The 19955-nt window shown below is 34.5% G+C and overlaps 1 long non-coding RNA gene across 1 annotated transcript; it reads right to left on the minus strand.

Annotated features, from left to right (window-relative positions):
- Window positions 1-2147: 2147 nt before the first annotated feature.
- On the minus strand, window positions 2148-7207 carry LOC114150318 (uncharacterized). The gene is made up of 3 exons (XR_003596713.1): window positions 7036-7207; window positions 2742-2779; window positions 2148-2633 (listed from the first exon to the last, which is right to left on the minus strand). It is a non-coding gene; the product is annotated as an uncharacterized LOC114150318 (long non-coding RNA).
- Window positions 7208-19955: the final 12748 nt, after the last annotated feature.

Below are 19955 nucleotides of genomic sequence, written 5' to 3' on the forward strand. Positions count from 1 at the left end.
CACATTAGTGTCCTGGGAAAGTGCTGGGTGAAAACCACATTTGAATGTCTCGCTCTGACACACTCCTGGCGGTAAGGAAGGAAGTGATGCTGCCTAGAACAAACCTGGACTGATTGCACCCTTCCTCCTCCGCTTTTTTTGTCTCAGAAAATCTCTCATTTAGCGAGGAATCTGTGAAGCCTACAGGAGCATGCTCATTCCACAATAACATTGTAAGACATCTAACAGAAAAGATTGCTTCAAAAGTCTGCTAGCAGCCTTGTGTAAATGTTTCCTCTTTTCCTTTCCTCTCTCATGGATATGGAAATTTTGGATCCTACAGGTGCAGGCCTTCCTGCGTTTGCGAGTGTTTAAGCAAAGGAGAAGAGTTGTTTATGCTATTCAGGCAATATTGAGATTTGCCATACAGAGTAGAGCGGAGTATCTATTTTGACACTTTTCACACATATTTGTTCTGATGTTGGCCTTATGCGCTGCCATGATCGGAGGACTGAACTCAGGGGCGCAGATGGCAGCAACTGTCTCATAAACAACCAACTCTTGAATATTTCAATACACAAGCTTGGAGAAACAAACTATCCTTCCTGCTCGGGTTCACACACATGCCAATTGCTGTGCAGGCGTGTTCGTGTGTGTAGGAAGAGCGGAATCTAGTAACAGTCACTTCAAGTATAGAGCCTGCAACCTCTGCCTTGGATTACTAAAAGAGGGTGACTGTGATTTGAATTAATACTGGGATTCATACATTTATCTTTGCCTGTGTTTTTTTCATTGAAAGACAATAGAATAAAGAATATTCTCTCATAGATGTCCACATTTACTTTGGCATTTAAAGGCCATGTGGTTGACCTCGTGTAAGTAAAGTCATTTTTTCGTCAGTTTAGATGTTCACAAGACTGTACTTTTGGGCACCAAATACTCATGAAATATATCAATGCAGCAGGATATATTCTTTTTGTTTCAAAACAATGGGTGTACAAAAACAGTACAAAAAAATTAAAAGCATCCACAGTAGAAACTCCAGATTATGAGCACTCTTACTGTGTATAAATATAACATATATAAATAAATGCAAATTTTTTACTTTGCTAATATAACATTAACATTCTAACATGAGTTAGAGCTCAAAAAAGTCAGTTTTACAAATTATTGCCCCCTTAAATGTACTCAGTTTTTTATGTATTTAATATTAAAACTCCAGATTTTTCAGGAGGAATCATTTGTATTCTACAGGTGACTCATAATGTAGAGTTAGAATAAAACTTAAGAGTTTTGTTCTTCTGTACCAAACTACCCTGTGTTTTGCACAGAGGATAGTGATATCAGGATTTGAGATTTTAAAGCAACTTGAGTTTACAGACACATCAACATGAAGCTGACAGATGCATCAGATTATAAATAGTTTAGGCACATTTAGGTTTGAATGCCAAAAAAAAAAAAAGGCCAGAATGAACTGGGAATCCAGACAGCACACACATTCACACAGAGATAAGCGTGAAGCAAAACAAGCATAAACAATGCACCATGAAAATTACCAGTAGCATTAAAAAATAAAACAAAAATAAAACAAAGTCAAAGTGTCTGTCAGATGAATACCATATACTTTATCTGTGCTACGTTTACATGAAGCAGTGATGTGCTCCACATTTGAAGCTTTAGGATTTCATCTCTTCCACCACACTGTTGGCAACAAAGTTTGATTTCTTTTTAAGAGTATATTTTTTTGTTGCTTTGAAATTTTGTTCAGAATACTAATAGTTTTTAATGGTCCGTGATTTTGAGTATGTTATGTAATAGTGTGTTTTCTAGCAAATGTATACAAATAAGGAAAATACACAGGGTTCTCAGTTCAAGCAGCCAGCCAGTTTTCAAGATCTGATTTTCTAATATCTGAACAAAATATTAGAGGAACAGGCAGTTATTTCATGTTGCTTTTTTTCCCCCTCATGGCCTTTTTAATTGCATGGAGCTATAATTTTTTGCAAAAATTTTAAAAGAAAAAAACAAAACAAAAAAAATACTAATGTTAATTAAAAAAGGATAAATGATGTCAGAAGAGAAGAAATTTGACTTTATGTTTATTTCCACAAATGTCTGTGGAGGTTTAACTTCTAAAATAAATACACAATGATGTGGGAAATATTGGAAGCTTAACTTTTATTGCTCTTTAAATTTTGAAATCTCAATAGCTGGACTAAAATGCATTTTAAGGTTTTTCTTACATGTATGGCTAGAAGAATATTTTAAAGTTAAAGGTGGTGTTTATTCCTGCATTAATTCTAAAATCACTTCCTGAGAATGGAACACACACTTCATTGTTCTGCTTTTGCAATTAGCTGTTATCAGTTTTAAAACACAAACACAGCGTCAAAGGGTCACTTTTGAATTTAAACAACAAAGTAAAGGCTGCAGATTGCCTTTTACATTTGCTACTCCATTTCATCAGGGCATTTCAAACAGTGTAATTTGAAGCTCTTGCAAAAAAATAAATAAAAAATGCTATTTTCATTGTTAAAATATTCTTTCCATGGGATAAGAACTGTGGCCATTGGGAATGTTGAAATAAATATTTGTGATTTTAGATGCCATGCTGCTGGGCTCGAAAGAAACGGAGCAAATATTCCTTTTGTTACCTGTGGGAAAGGAATCAGTGCTTTACATCTTTCTTCCTATGATTCACCATCAATATGTAAAACTTTTTAATAGGAAATGATTTAAGCTCAAAATCTAGCCATACTCACCTGAGATGAGCACTTTTGGATAGAGGGCCATTTTGAATCTGGAGGAGAAAAAACATAGGTGAACAAATATTGTTAAATACAATGCTTATCAGGAAGAAGGTCCTTTAGGTTAACTACAGCCAGTAATGAGAATATCAAGACCACTTTTATTAATTTTTACTGCTTTGTTGGCCATTTGTTTTCTAATGAAATATCAATAAAGCTAATAAAGAGCTGTATCCTTGGGCGTTATATACTCATCCCAATTAGTCACACAATTACATTTGCTTCTGGGGATTGGGATAATTTTGCATATTTGTTGTCAGTTGTTGCCTTACTACATCCATGATCAGGTCAACTTAATTTTAAAAAGCCCCTGTGTGCAAAAGAAAAAACAGGATGGAAGGCCCTTGAACTTTTTCCGCAGCTCTCAAGTTAAAGTGGATGCTCAGCAATGATCAAGTAAAAGCAGAGAGTAATATTTAATGCTATTGAAATATTGAAAACTTATAGCTCTAAAAGCAATTGAACAACAATTATCTGGCCCACAAAATTAAAACTGTGGGAAAACCACCAAAGGTTTTTCCTTTAAATGTATGAATTTCACCCCTATAAGACTCATTTGTCAAAAATGTTTTTGATATTTAATTTATTGCACAAATGACAAATACCAAAATACACTTCACTCAAATGGCATGAGTGAAACAGGCTTTGTTTTGTGTCAATTCTGTGTCAAGTCTTGACTTTGGAAAAAAAAGGGCAATTCCTCCAAAGATGGGGTGCAATTTACAAATGAATTTCCTTCATGCTTGACTGCTTCATAAAAGCATTTGTCCTGACTCAGATTGAACACACTTGAGTGATCCTATCCATATTCCCGACTTCTTTACCAGACAATGTTTTCCATTTTCAGAGAGAAAGAAGTAGGACATTTCCATGTTCTCAGGTGCAACAAGTGTTACTGATTGGAGCTTTTTTTTCTGCCACCAACCTCTTGTTAGGTTACCAACTGGAACAAAGTGACACTGGAAAGAGCTTGTGCTCTTTCAAGGATAAAGGGGATCCTACAGAGGTGACAAAGCTTTGGACTACCATTTTTTCAGCATTGCAGAAAAATACAATTAGGAATTTTGCTATTACATGAAGCATTCATTCTAAATTCAACTCAAATTATTGCCAAACAGAAACCTACTTGAAGGAAGTGTGGATGTACTTTTTAAATCAAAAGAGGTACTGTAGCTTGATTAAGTTTCAAAAAATATTTTAGTGTTATTAAATCCGTCAGTGTTATAAACTCAACACAATTTTCTATGACGAATGCTCGTCATTTTCATGGAGTAAACGCTTAAAAACAAAAACAAAATAAAGTCTTTCAACACCGACAAGTGTAGTCATTTAAGAAACCTAAAATATAAACAATCTATTTGTGTAGCCACACTGACAGTTGTGGATGTTTCAAACATGTGAAATAAGTATTTAATTAAATAAAAGACAAGGACACAAAACACATCTGACAAGATTAAAGATTTAAATTATTTTATTATTACTTTAATGTGAAATTTAAGATCTTTAAAATTTGAATACTTATAGAAAGTACTTTTATTTACAAGCATTCAGAGAAACCTTTTTTTAGACAATGGGTTTTGTAAAGATTATTTTGACTAAACCTACGGTCAAGCAAGAATATTTTGAAGTAACATGAAGACTTGTTATAGTTGAAAGGTTAATTCTGGGTTATTTGGGTGCATGAAGCAAGGAGCCATGATATATGCTATTTGCTACTACATTTGGAAGTGAAAATATAAAGTGCATGATTTTGACTTTGATTGGTTCAATTTTTCCTCCAAGTGTTCCTGTTGTTTTGGTTTTTCTTGTATTTGTATTTTTATTTATGCTTAGCCTAGTTCTCATTAATTCACTCTTGTTTTCCAAGTAGTTAATTCTCATTAATTCATTTCTTGTACATAACTTAGTTCTTGTTGCTCACATTATTAGGTCAGGGTTTTTTCCTTGGTTATTTCTTATTTTCCTGGTAAGTTTTTTCTTCTTCTCTGCTCCTCCCATGCCATTACTCTCTCTCCCTCAGTCTGCCTACCTGTTCCACACTTTCAGCTGCAGCTTGTTCCCAATCAGCCGCCTGTTTCTCATCCTGTGATCAAGTTCCCTGGATATAAGTACATCACTTTCATTCACTTCCTGCTGGATTCTGCTGTTTGGTTCCCATTATGCCCTGCTTGTAACTTTGTTTCCCTCCTCACTTCTTTTTGAGTTTGTATTGATTTTCTTTAAAACTTTGACTTAAACTGTCTCTGCTTTCAGGACCAACTGCAACCATCATTAGCCATTACATAACTTATGAAATATTTAATTTCTTACAAATTCATACTATAACCATACACACATAAGAGTTAAATGCCTCAATTACAAACAAGCTGTCTGAAATCAATTCAGCTTAACCAAATGACATTGACAATGACATCTGATGTTGATGTAATAGATTATTGAAATTTGCTTTGCATAGGGTTGTACATAGCTGACCCTGAAAAGTCTGTTAAACTTATCAGATTGTAAATAAAATAAGTGAGAATGTTAAAATTTTATAGTTATTGCAACATGTTTTGCACCACGAATATGGACTGAAACAGATGTAATTACACAAAAACATATTTTCTCACAGATGACCTCATACATCTGCCATTCACACTCCCAAAATGACTGTGTGTTATGATGTTAAAAACGGCATTGATAGGCCCTGGCATGATGTTATGATCTAACCTTTGGTGCAATTGATTTATTCAGAGCTAAAGGTGAAGCCATTAGTTTCTGCTTCGAGACCCCTCTGTGAGACCGGTTCTGAATTTATAAAATTTCAAGGAGCTCTGATAATTTAATTTGGAGTGCCCTTTTATAGGTTAGGTCACCTGCAGCGAGCCCTGCAAATTGAATAAAGAAGAGTAATAGAAAATAGCATGTCAGGTGGGCTCCCTGCTTATAAAATCATTAACAACAGTGTGTCTTTTCTCATAAAGGAACCCATTTATTTTGAGGGGGAAATATTATGAAAGTGTAGGGAGCAACTCAATTTATTTTTCATTAGGAATTAACTCTGGAGAATCACTGAGAGGGTTAATAGCTGCTGGTGTACATCAGCAGTGTGAACTAATAGGTTTTCAAAAAGGCTGTTCTGAGGACTGTTGTGCGTTTTTGAAATATTGCTTGCTTTTAAATTAACGTGCCTTTCCAGTAAGTTTGTGTCAGCACATGTAGCATCAGGGAAGCTGTGCTGAGAGCAAATAAATACTTTATATGACAAGCATTTATCTGTTTTATAATGTAATTTTACTTTCACGGTGAGGAAGAATGTGTGGAAGGTGGTTTTATCACAGGTTTTGTGTAGATTAAATCCCTTTAAAAAATGTATTTATCAAGTTGCCCAAACATGGTGTAAATACAGTGCTGTGAAAAAAGTAATCCCCCCTCCATTTACATATTTATTTTGTTTTCACCGTATTCCCTACACTTCCCACGTCCATGTTTTAGCTGCTGAAATATATATATATATATATATATATATATATATATATATATATATATATAAACAAATAATCAGTAAAAAATAAAAAATAGAGATCCTCTGCCTTCTCCCTATGTACAACCAGTCAGAGTCAGGAAGAGGATCTTAGTGCTGTCAATCATTTCGTGTCCATGCTGGTCACAACCTCCACAACCTCTTTGCTATGCTACTGGTTCACCACAACAGAATCTGTCATGAATGTCAGTCTAGTTAGCATGGCCACTGATCATAGCGGATAAATTGTTTTCCTTAAACAGGAAGTTGTTTCCCTGACATTAGCACTTTTAGCAACGTATGCATGAGGTGACAGACAGCACTAAGACACTCCTCCTGCCTCTGATTGGTTGATCAGGAGTGGTAAAATTCTTCAGATGGTAATATTTCTTAATAGCTGCCAGTTTAAAAATATTGTCACATGAGTCTAAATGTAAAGAACTTTTCATGTTATTTTTGGAAGCATAATTTTGGACTTTCATTAACTGTAAGTTATAATCATTAAAATTAGAAAAAACAAAAACTTTAATAATTCACTCAGTGTAATACTGTTGATAATGAGAGTTCTACTTTCTGAAATGACTGATAAAAATCTCAAACCTTTTTAACGTCTTAAAAGAATGCACACACATAGATTAGACATGATTACAAGCCCAGGGTGCACAAGGATCTGTTTGACTGACATGGTATGGTAAAAAAAAAACAACATATAAAATAAAGTGGTACAAAATATAAAAGGAGGCTCACTGGAAAGAATATCAATGTATGGTCCCCATATCTTGCTCAGTGGAAACAGTTCCTTGACTCAGAAACCAAAGCATTGATCATTCTGACAGATGCTGTGCTTCTGGAGGATGAGATGGAGATTTATGTCGGAAAGGATGAGACAGAGTCATGATCCAACGGAGCTGGTCTCCTGTGATGAAGATGAACAAAAAGAGAGGCCCACTCAGAAATCAAATGCAAACATATCAAAGCATAAGCATGCAGAGGATTTGATGGTAATTCTCAAAGACGAAGGATCAGAAGAGACAGTAAATAGAGAATTGATTGTGAAGTCTCTTTAACATGAGATTTTTCAAAATGCCAGTTAAAAGTACATCTATCATTCTCCCAGCCCACTTTAAATCAAGAAAAAATATATGTAAAATTACATTATGAAAAAACTAACACTTGGAGAGAGAATCAGAAACTAACTGAGCTTCTTTAAATAGTGTGAGATATCTACATCCATGATTTATTTTACATCTTAAGATATCTGCAACATCACATTTGCTTAAAAAGATTAACATGAGTTTATAAATTCTGATAATATTGCTTGATTTATAATTGCATATTATTGCCAGCATTAGGATATGTATAGGAAGGGATGCTATTGCTAGAATAATATGCTACTTACTCAAGACAATAGTCATTGAAAACATTTTACATTGTCATTTAAAACACTGTGGTAAAATATTCCTTTTACGATAAACAAAGACATATTTTGTATGATAAATTCAGAACCAGAAACTAATAAAATTATTGAAACAACTTTTACTATTCAATGTGTTAGGAAGACTACACATGTGACTATAAATGTAAATATAGATGTACATACTGTATATATCTGGCTCAGTGAGTATTTGTTTGTTTGGGCCATGTTGTTTCACTCATTTTCTAAAGAAGAGATTATTGGCATCTGCTATAAGAAATGAAAATGTAATCAAATTCTCATTTTTTATGAAACCTTAAATGCTGCTGTCTTAGATACCCTCAATATGTCAGATAGAGACATGCTCTAAGCTTTTGCCACCACACACTGGACTTCTAAGGGCATTACAAACAAACGATGAACTAAAGGACATATTTGTTGCTGGCAAGAAAACAACTTCCCCCTCATCATCTGGAGATAATGTAGTTTACTTTGAAATCAATTTGTAAAGTATTTATATTAGTACTGCAAACACAAATAAACAGAAAATTCTCAAGTTAGTCCTTAATAAGACATTTATAATATTTATACCTATTCTCCTTTTCATTTATTTAAAAGTAAGATTAAAATGTTGCATTTAAAAAATATACATATATACATTGTTGAAAAAAATGTAAAAACATACACAAAAGAACTGAGCTAATGGTACGCAGGTTATAGCAAAATCAATAAAACAAATGGGCAAGGTGTATATAAATTATATGCTAAAGGGTGAGTGTTTAGTACAAAAATCATTTCCTTTGAACAAATTATCTTGATAAATGTGTAAAAACATGCAACAGAGAGAATATATAATTTTGGAAATGTCGGTAAAATAAATATTTTTAACATAGTTTCTTAACTAGGTTAGGTGCCTGACCAAAGTATCATTGTATCAGCGGTATTTTAAGTATAATTGCTTTCATTAATGTTTTTTTCAAAGCATACAAAAAGTAAAGAAACATTTTACATTTGGTACTTTTAGTACAATGTTAATTAAAAATGTACATTTCCTCGCTGTCTTTTGCCACTCTTTTTATTCATAGCAGAAACCGAGCTGCTTTGAATCAAACTGTTGCTAAATTGTCCTGATTAAAAACAAATGAGTAATATTGGGGGGGGGTCACAAGTGAATGGACTGTACCACTTGGACGTGCCTCATGCTGGTGGCTTTGTTTGGATCCTGTCAGAACAATGCAACAAGTAAAGCCAAATCCTCTCCATCCTTAACAGACTTCCAGAGAATTGCTGGAGCTCTCAGCATGACTCAGGCCATGTACCCAACAGGAGGTAGATAACCCTGCCTAATCCATTCAGCGCTCTCACATACATATCTATATATCTCCTATTGGAGGATCTGAAGATTAGTGTCACAGTGCATGTATATGTGGACAATTAACAATTATTGCAACCCTATCACATCTTTTTTAGTAGCCCTGATGTAATATTTGTTTTTTGTTTTTTTTCCCAGCAGAATTTATAATTTTTAAGTAATAAATACAAGTCAACTAAACAGTTTATAATAACAATGACGTTTTTGTTTTGCCAGAAAAAGTAAAACACTTTTTTTGCAAAAAAAAAAAAAAAAAAATCTTTTCTGGACAAGACGGTTGCATAAACATCCTGTGAAATTGTTTCAAGTGAAAACATTAACAAAAGTAAAACAATTCCAGAAATTAATTTAATATTAGATATAACAAAAAATAAATAATTTCATGCCAACTAAAATTCAACTCAAAATATAAGCCACATAAAACCATTAGCATAACATGTTAACAACAAAACAAACAAACAAAATGTTTACAATGGAGGTAGGTGAATTATACAACAAAAAATAAAATAAAATTGAATTACATCACAATTAAACAAATATTAACATAAACATCTAAGCATAACTTACCTGGCCAGATTCCTAAGTATTTGGACAATACTCAATGTCATTCTTACACCATCCAGTGTCACATAAGCATAAGTGAGAGTCAGGAAAATAATCTTCATGAAGATAAAAATCAATTTCAGTTTCAGGAGAGACTGCTGCAGGGTTTGAAAAGTTGCCACATAAATGGCTACACCACCATCATACACATGTGTTTTGACTGTAGAATGAGTTAAAATATGTGATATCGGTTTGTAACAATGTATTTCTGTAAATAAATTGTTTAGTCCTGATGGAATGATGGTTGTTTGTGATTAATTAGCTAATGTTAAATTTCTATACTGATATTTATTTATTACCTGACATTTTGCATTTTTAACACACTGTGATAAGGTGAGCTTTGCTGCAGGAGTTTATTTACATGTGTTTTTGAGGGTTGAGCTGAACTTCTCTAAAAGTATCATTCATCAGATCACAGTCTACATGCTGCTTGTGCAGCTGTGAGGCGCCTGGATTAAGAGGTTTTAGCCAAAATAGCACAACTTTGTCAGATATCTGTTTTGGTGGCTCCAACAACTTACTCAGTGACTGGTGGTGGATTTCTTTCAACCCATTTAGCTCGCCGGGTGACTATATATTGCTGCTGAGAGGTTTTGAGTTGGCTACTAATACTGAGTTTCTGTCCTGCCATTTTTTTAACCCCTTAACTGGTGGTATCCCATCCATGGGATAAATCTAGTTTGTTTGACTATGCTGCCTTTTTTGCCGCCAGTTAATGGGTTAAAAATAAATAAATAAATAAATAAAATTTATTTTAATAAATAAGTTAAAATAAACTCAATTTGTAATGTCTCACTCTTGCTATGTTATCTTGAATTTGAGGAGATTTTGTGGTTGCTTTAATGTTGAAAGGGCACCACTGCTTACACCCAACTTGCCTTGGTGAACAGTATTTTAAAGCACACAACAGAAAAAATTTAAATCCATTGTCAATGGTTCAAGAAAACTCAACACTCAATACCAACTCAAACAGGTATTTTTCTTACCTCAGGAATAAACTTCATGCATATAGATGAGTTAAAGTAAATCGTGATAAACATCCATTTATTCTAGACAAAAGGTAAGACGTACATGTTGCAATTTTTGAAGAACACATGTTCAGTTACATTTTGATGCAAAATCCAGCTACAGTTTATGAGTAACTTGACTAAAAGTGGTTTATCTTTAAAATAAACAATATCTACTCTGCCACAAAGTAGATTACTAGAAATCTTAGAGATTTGCAATTAACTAGCTTACAATTCAAAGTAAAACACTATATCAAAACCTGCTTGTCCCATAAGCTTTTACAAGTTTCTTGCATGTCAAAAGCAATTAAGGTTAAAGAAGTGGTACTGAAAAACTGTGATGAATTTGTGCCATTTTAAAGGTTTAGGTCACCTCTTACCCAATGAGTGATTCAGATAGGCAATAAACACTGCCCACAGTGATAAGCATTGATTTAGTTTTTAAAAAAAAAGGAATTTATTGATGGATGGTACTGCAAAAAGTAAATTCTTTATAAATAAAATTGTAAAGTGAAAAATATGCCTTGCAAATGGTTCTTTTTATGTTTCTTCTAAATGATTTATAAAAATTATTTAGTCATTTTGCGCCTATGATCAGTCTGTCTTTCTTTCTGAAGAAATAAAAAATGCACTAAAGCTTTCTGTTTATTTCAAGGGGAACAATCTCTTTCAGTCTCTTCCATCTATTATAGACACATGTCCTTCTGGATACACTCCTGAGTGATTGGGTTACGTTTTAAATGCATGTCTTCATTATTGAATTCTGCTATGTAAGATGTGATTATAATGTGAGACTGAGCACTGGGTCCACTCATAGAGGTTATTCATGTTCTATGTGAATCAGTGTAGTGCCTCGCTGGTATGTTTCATTAACGGTTCGCTGTTTGAAGTATTTCCACACCAAGACAAGATGCTTGTGGCATTATAGGCAATTCTGAAGAGGAAGAGCCTCTCTTACCTTTTGCTAGGAAGCTCACCCACCGGGGAGGCTCTGCTAATAAGTTCCCAGGGCTAACCCCAACCTGCTTTCGGCCTCATTCCTTGTTGGATAAAATGAACTAAGCATGCGTTTGCTTTCCCTAACAACTTTTAAAAGAAGCATGAATATTCTGTTCTATTTGTGTAATTAAAAATAAATGAATGGATGAAGTGAAAGCAGAGTTTAATCATACTTCTCCCAGAGTGTTTGTTCAGGTCCCTCACCACTTCAAATTAATAATGATTAAATAAATTGCTTCTGTGAGGCCCGGGCCATTTCTGGTTATATTTTCACAGCTTAAATCTGAAATGGAAACGTGAAGCAATTATAACAATGTCTAATATCACCATTATTACACAGAGAGCCTTCATTTCACACAGCTTAGGCACTCTGGTCAAAGCAGGTGTGCTAAAAGTCACATGGGATTTTATTTTTCTTTCTGTCTGAAAGGGGGACTTGTGTTCACTTTGACCTCTCTGAAGAGTGCTTTGTGTGCTCACTTTACCATGTGTTTTTCTTTCTCTTTTTTTACTCTCTCTTCCCTCTTCAGCTGTATCAGGGTTTCAGACTGTCCGTGAACAGTCACTCAGTCTGCCACGCTGACACACAAGAGAGCTTTTACAGACCTCTGTGATTTCTTGGGGAGCTTGAATCTAAAGAATTTACCATGGGGCCTAAAAATACTGCTGACAGCTGTCATAAATGAGATTTTCTTTCTCCTGAGAGAAAAAATATATATATATATTTTACCATCTTAAAACCACTAACTTAACCACCATTACTGGATTGGTTTTTGTAATCATTTTTTGCTTCTTGATATTACTACATCTGCCTTCTTGTTGCTATTTCAGATTTTGTTAAATAAACCGCATGTTTGGTACATGACTTAAACAACTTTAAAAGGCCTGATTTTCTAGAATGCAAGTTCTGGTAGGGGTTATGAGCACTCGATATCTTATTAGCTGTAGTTAATTATTTTCCTATCTATTTCAGGTAAATCTAGGTTACTTTGTTCCAAAGGCTGAAGCTAATAGCTAGGCCTGAAGTGGATCTGACCATAGCAGAGTCCTGCCATTATAAACTACACAGTAATTTGTGGAAACACTATTTTATCAAGCTTTATCCAGTGTTTTTTTGCTTGCATCGGACAGTTATTTACAAAAATATTTATTAGAATTTACACAGGAAATTGAGCCAGGGTGTGGTGCACTCCAGTCAAACACAAGCTAACAGAATAGATTAAACATTTGACGCATGATGAAAAAATAAAGTCACATGGAATTCAATACCAGCATTCAATTAAACCGAAGAAGCAGTGCTTAATTCTTACTGTCACTATATTTTGTGACAATTCAGACCATGACAGTGTTTTTTCAAAATGTGATAAGCAGAAATTCTAGCAAATTTTACAAGTAAAATTGGAGACTTTTAGAGACTCTGACATGACATTTAACTCCTACTCTACTCAACTGCTTGTGCAGGAGCTGCTCCAGTAAAGCATAAATGTTGTTTCTTATTCTACTGCATCCAAACTACAAGTTATTAATGGTTGCAGATGATAATTGCATGCATCATTCTCTCCTGGTCTGTTTAAATTTGGTAATGTGTAAAAACGGAATTCAAATGTTAGGGCTAAAAGTGTTTTGTTTTGATGTGTTGAAGGCTCGTAAGTGCACTATAAAATTAGGAGACTAAATTGACTTTAAAAGCTAAAAGAAAAATTATAACAGGGAAGAAATGCCACAAAACTGTAACAAATAGAAATTCTTTTTTTGGTCACTTTTGGTTTTCACAAACCCAGGCAATGAAACCAGGGCCAAAACTGTGACATTAAGAAAACAAACAATTTGTTCAAGAACATTGTGTTGTAGTTCTAAACATCTTCAGTTTTTTTCTCCGTCTCACCCCATTTGTTTCTCTGTTTATTTCCTCCTCCACTGGCATCCACTCTCAACACATGCAAATGCGTAAGTATGAAAATTGGATAATGACCTTTAGGATAGCCAATAGCTACTTTCTTCACTTCGGATTTGGCAGCACTGTTCACTCTTAGCACATTTTTCACACAGCAAAATTTACATGGTGCATGTCTCCTTCTTCCATTTCCTGTTTAAATAAGTCATCAACTTCCCTATAAATAACAACCTAATGCAAATGACAATGCTTAGAATGTTAGTAAAAAATCAGTTGTATAAACTGTTGAGAGATTTTGGAGACTGGAGTTATAATTTTGTATTTGCTCCTTTCAGAATACCCATTAGCATTTTGAAATTTAAATATTCTAAATTTATACCAAATGAAGCCAAGAAAGTAGTCTATGGAAGGTGAGATACCAGCCGCCTATAATTCTGTGAACCAAACTCAGCTAAAATATTCTGAACTGTCCCTTTAAGCAATCTGTTCGATTTTCATAGGCATACAACATTTTAGCCTGCAACTGGGTTCCTAGGTTTGCATTATTACTAAGAAAATACTTTTATACTTTCGGCCTTGTAGAAAGTAATATTTGGATTGCACCAATTGTTATTCTTGTCATTATAAACAGCAATGCATATTCATGATGGGAGTCCAAGCCGAGGTGGGAGTGGAATGGAAAGGTGTCGTCCAGAGGCAATGTCTTATCTTTTTTTGTGAATCAATAACCATGTTTGTCTCCTGCAGCATTGTATTCTCCACTGGGGGATTCTCTTTGTTCACTGTCTCCCCTTCAGTAGATTTCTGTGAGCGTGATGCTTACTGACACATTTTTGGACAAGGCAGGGCCTCTTCTATCAGAGGAACGTGTCCATGCTTGTGAAGTTATCACCTTCAACAGATCAAAGGCAGCTGGCACATTATTTATGCATTGCTGAAAGGTGTGGTATTCAGTTGAAGTCAAGCGGCAGAGCATAGCTATCCTTTATTCTGGAGTAATGACTTCCTCTTGATTGAGTGTTGCTGGTGAAATGTCAAGACATTTTTGTTCTCCTCTTTGCAAGCATTTATGCAAATTAATATGTATTCTTTTTCGTATGCTTTCGTACAATTCTTTGTGATATGGCTGTTCCCACAGATTATTTTTGAAAATTTTCCGCATCTCCTTTTTACAGTTACGTCGAGTGGACCGCTCTTTAAAGACAAATAGAAAACATTTTGAAAATGATTTTACTTAGCTTTGAAATAAATGAATGGTCGCATACTGTATATGAAGGATTAACCAGAAAGTTAGGTCCTACAGCCTCTGATTAACCTTTTATACTAAAAGAGTGGCGAGCCTGGGGCTACTCTTTTTCTCCTGTAAGGCCTAAGGCAATGACCTTGATTCTAACATTTCACAGCTTTTAATATCTGGTATGTATGTATTCTGCGTCCTCATTTAACATTGTTATATTACATTGTTTTCTTGTACTTCTTAATGTTCAAACGCCATGTGACTGTTAAGATGCCTTAATTAAAACTGAGCAACAAATTATATTAAAAATTACACGTATTATATATTTCTGCCTTTAGGGTAGTTGTCTTGCTGAAAGGCAAACTTCTGCCCCGATTCTAAGATTATTATAAGCCTCTGTTCTTGTACCTACACAAGAAAAACATTGCATGATGCTGCCACCACCTTGTTTTAGGTTTGTTTGGATGGATGTGCAGTGTTAGTGTTACCCCATGCTGCATGGGGTACAGGTTTTAAAATAGCACAGTGAAGAATTAGCAGCAAAAATTTGGTATATTTAGCTTGTCAGAGAAAACAATATCGGTGTTCATTTTTCAAAGTCATACATTCATCATATTATAAATGCTTCTCTAAATAGCGATTTGTTTAGTGCAGATCACTGAAAACTGATTTAAGCAACCATGTTGCTAAGAGCAATTTTCACACAGAGGTCATCCCGGACACCCAGGGAGGAGAGCACACCTCGTCACTTTTTAAAGGGCTAAGCGTTCTGCTCTGAAATAGACCACTGGGAGACTCAAATGACTCAAAAGGCTATATCAGCAAGCACTTGTGGTTGACGTTATTTATTTATTAATTTGAGGCCTGTCTACTGACACATCTGAGTGGTCTAATTGCTGTGAATTGACACCGGTTACTGCCTATAATGGGAGCTTGGGAGTCTTTCCCAACCGCAGTTCATTCAGGTGCCCCTCACTGCAAATTAACTGCCCTGAAAATGTCTGATTGCAACATGGGAGCTGTGGGGCGAGACAGGATTATCAGTCTTTGTTGTGTGCCTGTGTCTATTATCCTGACCTCTATTCACAGTGGACCCTTAGGAGTGTCGCTTCCAGCCACACAGCAAACTACCCTATCCCCGACAAACAACAAGTGAACCAGAGATCTCCCCCCTGTCCCAAAGCACAAGACACTTACAGCTCCAACACTGGGCAAAGCACTCCACTGCAGGTAAGGCTATCAAATCCCTATTGATTTAATAAAGATAAATTGGAGGCACTTCCTTTCACAGTTATTGCAACAGACACGATTGATTGCTTCTGTTGACTCGTCACCTAGGTGGATGACTGCTGTTGGTTATGGAAGTTTATTGCTGCTAAAGAGATGTTTGCAAAGCCTTTGTGCTTATAAGAACTTTACAGATACAGTCACTTAAAACCAAGTCTCCTAACCAAATATTTTAGCATTTAAGTATTTTAGAGTTCATTTAGGTAAGAAATAAATAATTTATACATTAAATGCTTATTCTCAGTGACTGTGGCTTAAATTGTGCTGTTCTGCTAAATATTGCAATGACATGGTTTTTACTACACGACGGAAACCTTCATGCTTTTTAACATATTTTTTAGCCATAAAAATAACTAGAATTTTTTTTTAATAAAAATTATTGGTTTAAAAATACTATTTGTATTAATTTGGGAAAAAGAAATTTGGATTTTAATCACGGAGAAATATAAAATATTTTTTTCAGCTATATATAATATCGATATTATGCTGACTAGATTTTGAAATGTTCTAAAGTGGAGAATTCAAACAGGGATATGATTTTAAAAAATATATATTATAATATTTACTTCGGTCTACATTGAATTACATACAAATCAAATCATTATATTTGTGTGTATAATATATACAAGTATTATTGTTGTTGTTTATGTAGATAAACATATTCAATATTTGACAATCTTTATACACTTTTATTGTGTCTTATTTTCTAACATATCACAATATTTTTTTCTTAATAATAATAATAATAATATATTATTTAAGTACATTCTTAAAATAGTTTTAATGATATTTGTATTTGGTTTGGTTCTTTACATTTCCACAAAAATGGAGACATTGAAACACAAATCATTGCTTAATATTTTTCACTTTCCAATTTGTTAATGCTGGTTATTTGCGTAATTAGAGCAAAGGAGGTTAAAAAGAGGTTAAAGTTATTTTCTTCTGAAGCAAATGATGAATGAAGGACAAAGGGGGAAAATTGATTCTTTCATTTTTATATATTTTCACATGAACTTAAAGACTTTTGGTGTTGTTTTTAAGAATAATCCATCACCTTTATTTAAACAAAACGTGATGATGTATTTTTTTTTTATTTAAACAAAGTAAAAAAAAGGTGAACTTTATTTAATTGAGCATGTTCATCCATGCAATAATTACTTTTATAACTGACATTTGTGTGAAAAATGTCCACAGAAAATTCAATTCATTGCCGTTTACCCTAGTTTACCACAAACCGATTAAAGCTTTTAAAAATGCTTTGTAAGTTGTCGCGATAAAATCTTTTGCTGTCTGCCCTTTGGAAATATTGTCCTTTATCTTTTGTGCTTTTATTTTTCCATTAATTTATTTTGTATGTATGCGTGTGTGTTTGTGTTTTTGCTAGTGAGGGGGTATGCACACTAAAACAATGTCATCTTTATAAGTTCATTTCTGAGTTCACAAAATAAACCCTTAATTATGGGAAGAGTGAAAAGGAGTAACATAAAAAATGGATAAAATGAATAAAGAAAGGGAATAATAGAGTATTAAAAATAATGTAGCTCAGACATGAATCAATAACCCTAGACTTCCTTTAATTGACTGCCGTTATCACAGAACAAACATTTCAAAGTTGTGTTTTCAAACAGTGTGATAGTCTGCAGACTGTTTAGCCTTGTAGATTCTCACTCAGCCCACTACATCAGATGGAGCTGATTGGAGTCTTGAAATCAATGAAACCACAAACTTCCCTGATAGAATCCCTTCTCAGAGTACAGCAGCAGATCCGGTCTGGTCAGGATTTATCTCTCTGCCAGAGCTCATACTGGAGATATTTTTGGGGTGTGAATATGGCCATTTAAAGACATATTTCTAAGATTTACAAATACCAAAACTAAGTTGAAATGCTGAGGTAGCATGAGTAAAGGATGTTGAAGTGATATTCCTGCAGCCCAAAATATATTTTATTGATGAAGACGTATTGTAAAATATCAAAGTGTGCAAAATAGTGTTGTTTCTCAAATCATTTACAATTATGTTAAATAAAAGTAGTACCACTTTTTGGTATTTCCCGTAACTGTAAGAGACACTCTTAAGAAGTTTTGTGCTTCAAAACTTTTGTTCCTTAGATTTATGAGACTCTGCCCTCTGGAGAAACATCCACATCTATAACAAATCCAACAAAATAAAAGTCTTACAAGTCCACAGGATCAGTCATTGCTGCCCCCTGCTATGATTCCCTGAACAATAAAGAGACAATGCCAGATTAATGTATGTTTTTTTTTCTAGTTCAGGATTCATCCTCATGGGGTAGACTATTTTTCCTTCTGTCTGACGCCAGAGAGAACTGTAAAGGATTTGATCGTCAGAGCAGAGTGCAGCCAGAGATTTCTTAGGCTTGAGAATGAAGGCGGATAGTAAAGTTGTCCAAAGAAGCAGTTTGCGCAGATTTTCCCCTTCGAGCACAGGGTGACTGTCAGAGATTTGCTGCGCGGCCAACCTTCATGACCTGCAGAAGCTACGGAGACATACTGTTGCCATATTGTGTCCTGCCAAACAATGTGAGGACAGGGTTGTCATCTTGATGATATGCTAAATCACTGATTGGTCCTTTTGTTAAATGCTTCACAATGGGGGGCTTGCATGTAATTTCGGTCAGCGTGAATTTCATCTGTTTCCTTGCTCTAGCTCTTAGAGTCTGGAGGGACGGGAAGCAGACGGATGTTTGGTGGAGGCAGAATTCAACAAGCTCATCTGGGAATAAAAATTCGATAAGTGTTTAAAAATATTGTGCTGTTCCCCCCTCAAGTATGGATGAGAAACTTTCTTTTTTTTTCACTTAGGCTCCAACTAATTTATTCTTAAAGTTGCAATTCACAATTAGAAAAAAAATATATTATTCCGTTTTATTTAAGTTATCCACTTCTTTCTTTCCAATTTAATCATAAAGTTGCCATAAATAAATCAATAAAGTTTCATTTTTACTTAATTTTAATCTTTCTGTTTTTTCAAACCGTTAAAACAGCATCAAAGCAATAAAAACTTGCTAAGATCCTGCTACTTTGTTAGAGTGGCTGTTTAGTGAATCTCTGTGGTCTGAAAATTAACTGACAGACCTTTACACGCGATTACGCAACCTTTTTTTATATTTTCTTCTTTGAGATTCAAGTGTTCTTCAGACTAACTGACATGCTGTTCATAGAAATGAACAATTCTTCTAGTGCTTGTGTCAAAATGTCAAATGAAGCACCTCTCTGTGGCCTTGACTATACGAGGTCCAAGCTGCAAAATTCCATAAAACCAGAAAGCTGGCTAAGAATTTAAGTCAGATATCAGATGTTTCCATTTATGGGGTTGTCAGGTCTTATTCCAGTTCTGGAAATGTGTGTTGTATAAATCGTTCCCCTAAGGAAGTAAGGGAGTTCCACTTACAGCATCGTCCATATTAGATGGAAACATGTCAAGCTATACCAAGAAGGGTATATTATACAACATCTTTGAAAAAGATCTGTTCAAAGTCATTGAGGTGCACTGCTTTGGAAGGGCTAACGCACTATCTCAGAAGAGCAGCCATCCATTCCTAATATCAGCAGTAAAAGTAAAGCGGTCAAAGCTGTCACATTTTGCAGTTACTATCCACCAAAATGTCTCCAGAGAAATGCTGTATTCTGGCTTAGAAGAATAAATTTAAAAATGCATTTTTAAATTCTATATTTCAAAATAGTGAGTCTTTGTTTTATCGTTCCAAACTCATTCATTGTTAATGCATTGTTTTCTGCATAATTGGCTCAGAGAGAATTCAAATACACTGCTTTACCTCAGACCAAGCAGAGCAATCAAAAGGGCACATGATTTTAAAGTCCATTTAGTAAGGA

Source organism: Xiphophorus couchianus, chromosome 9, assembly GCF_001444195.1.
Source record: "Xiphophorus couchianus chromosome 9, X_couchianus-1.0, whole genome shotgun sequence".
In the NCBI taxonomy this organism is placed as follows: domain Eukaryota; kingdom Metazoa; phylum Chordata; class Actinopteri; order Cyprinodontiformes; family Poeciliidae; genus Xiphophorus; species Xiphophorus couchianus.